The sequence below is a fragment of the Jaculus jaculus genome, chromosome 1, assembly GCF_020740685.1.
Source record: "Jaculus jaculus isolate mJacJac1 chromosome 1, mJacJac1.mat.Y.cur, whole genome shotgun sequence".
Classification (NCBI taxonomy): domain Eukaryota; kingdom Metazoa; phylum Chordata; class Mammalia; order Rodentia; family Dipodidae; genus Jaculus; species Jaculus jaculus.
Genome location: NC_059102.1, coordinates 102,207,501 through 102,210,432, shown reverse-complemented (window position 1 = coordinate 102,210,432; position 2,932 = coordinate 102,207,501).

Genomic DNA, 2,932 nt, shown 5'->3' with positions numbered 1-2,932 from the left:
CAGTGTTTAAAGGTGCTAGCTTGCAAAGCCTCCTGGGCCCAGGTTCAATTTCCTAGCCACCCACACACATGAAGCTGGATGAACATTCATTTGCAGGGGCAAGAGACCCTGTGGTGTACACACTGCAAATAAATGGATAATTTTTAATTATTTATTTATTTATTTAAGAGAGAGAGGCAGAGAGAGAGAGAGAGAGAGAGAGAGAGAGAGAGAGAGAGAGAATGGGCATGCCAGGGCTTCCAGCCACTGCAAAGGAACTCCAGATGCTTGTGTCCCTTTGTGCATATGGCTTATGTGGGTCTTGGGGAATCAAACCGGGGTCCTTTGGCTTTACAGGCAAAAGCCTTAGCCACTAAGGCAGCCTTCCAGCCCCTGGATAATTAAAAAACAAACAAACAAACAAAAAAGCAACAGTAGGGTTGGCTGCTTTTGATGGCTCGGGGAAGACTATTCCATGATTCTCTCCCAGTTTCGAGACACCCCCCCACCCCACATGGCTGCTAGGTATTCACTTCAATGTCTGCTTGCTTTCATCTTCACATGGCCTCTCACTATGTCTCTATATGGCCAGTTAAAGTAGATTACGAGACTATTCCAGTATGACCTCAGTTCAACTGACAAGTAATTACATCTGCAATGGCCCTGTTTCCAAATAAAGTCACATTCTGAGGTTTTGTGAGCTCAACATGTCTTTTTTATTAAAAAAAAAAAAACAAGTTGTGGACAAAATTCAACCCACAGCAGGGAGAAAACAATTTTCTTTTGCATCAGTTTCAAGAGCTGCTTTGCTCTAATTACCCTTGTTTTTGTTTAGAGCTGGGCTGCTGAACTCAAGCCACGTTTTTAGAACAGAGTCCTTCCCGTTCCTTTGTCTCTGCTGGCCACTTTATGCAATTGTATTGCCTTTCTGGTCCTCGAAGGAGTTCGTAGTATTGAACCTTGGTTTAGAACTTGTAGCCTCAGAGAGCAGTTTCACTATTTTATCATCTTAGCCCCAGAGCTGTCCTGTGAGCTGGGCAAGTGTGATCCCATTTCACTGACTGGAAAACAGAAACTCCGACAGAAAAAGTGGGCTGCTGGGATCCCAAGATGGAAGGAGTGGAGCCAAGTCCCCAGCCCAGGTCTCTAGCCTCCCAGTCCTGGCTCGGTGTCTCCCACACTGGAAGGCTCTCATGACTCCTTCCCCCCATTTCCCTGGCTAGATCGTCAGTGCAGCAAACGCTAGTGCTCTCGAGGCTTAAAGGCGCAAAACCGGGCACGCTGCTGTAGATCTTTCTTCCAGGGAGAAGAGAGTGTACTGACGTGTTGTCTACTTTACAAAGGCTGGTTCTGAGCTTGGCCAGATTTCCCCTCCTAAAGGGTGGCGGGGAGGGGAGGCGAGGAGAAATAAAAGACGCGAAGGGAGCCAGATGTGGAGTCATCTTCAGAGAAGGGTTTCCGGAGGCACTGCGCCCTTCCAGACCCCTGTTTGAAGTAGCGGCTGGTCCTTGGGCTTCCCTTCTGGTGGCTCATTTGAGAGTTCGATAATTTGGGGAATCCTCTTCCTTTAAAAAGCCTCTTACAGGGCTGGAGAGATGGCTTAGCAATTAAACTCTTACCTGTGAAGCCTAAGGACCCTGGTTCGAGGCTCGATTCCCCAGGACCCACGTCAGCCAGATGCACAAGGGGGTGCATGCATCTGAAGTTCGTCTGCAGTGGATGAAGGCCCTGGTGCGCCCATTCTCTCCCTCTCTCTCTCTACCTCTTTCTCCCTCTGTCTGTCACTCTTAAGTAAATAAATAAATACATAAACAAAAATTTAAAAAACGAAAAGGCACTTACAAATGTAAAGGGGTAGAATGACATTGTTTGGTATTTCCTTTGATATTTGGCATACTGGAATTTGATCACAAGAACCCCTTGTCCTTGAACTTCTTATCCTACTGTTTCTACCTCCAAAATTCTGGGATTGCAGGGGTGCAACACTAAACCTGGCTAGGTGCTAGTTTTTTCTACTGGCAGTGTAGGAGAGAAAACACATTTTTCCCCCTCAACTCTCATACATTTTTCTGTTTTTAGTTTGAATGGATCTCTGTACCAAATGATAGGCTATTCCAAGAAAACCAAATAAACATTTAGTAATGTGAATATTTCAGAGGTACATGGGAGATACCAACGGATGAGTAATTCTCGAAGAGGTGGATCCGAATTCTAATTTTCATAGCATTTTCAATGAAGAAAAGTGAACTTTTAGAAAAGTAACCAAGAAACAGGACTTCAAGTCTGTAGGGGCAGTGCACCATGGGAAGGCATATAACTACGTGCATGTAAGGTTAGCAAGAGCAGAGCATAGTGGTGCACGCCTTTAATCCCAGCACTGGGGAGGTAGAGGTAGGAGGATCTCCGTGAGTTCGAGCCCACCCTGAGACTGCATAGTGAATTCCAGGTCAGCCTGGGCTAGAGTGAAACCCTACTGCAAACAAACAAAATAAAAATAAAATAAAGCTAGTGAGGCCTGTTACACATATTTGGCATGTAGAGTTAGGATGCTTTTAACATGGATTCCTCTGGTGCGTCTCAGGGCTGTCCCCCTCCACAGCTGCGCTCAGTGTTAACCTTTGACCTTTCAGGTAGAGAGGGAAGAGGATGCTTTCTCCTTGTGAATCTGTGCCCTGCCTGTAGGCCAATGGGAGGAGAAGAGAGAAATTGTCTTACATTTGCTACTTCTTAGTTGCCATCAGCTCAAAATGATCCCAATGCCAAAGAATCAAAGTTTGGAATAGTACATTCTGTTCAGACACAGTGGGTTTTCATGGCCATGTTTCATAGTGCTAATTTTACTCAAATATTTAGTAATTCTAGACATTTTAGTGGGGATTCTGGGCAGCCAACCCAAGGCCTGTTGCATGCTAGGCAAATGCTCTACCTCTGAGTTTCACCCATAAGCTGGGCA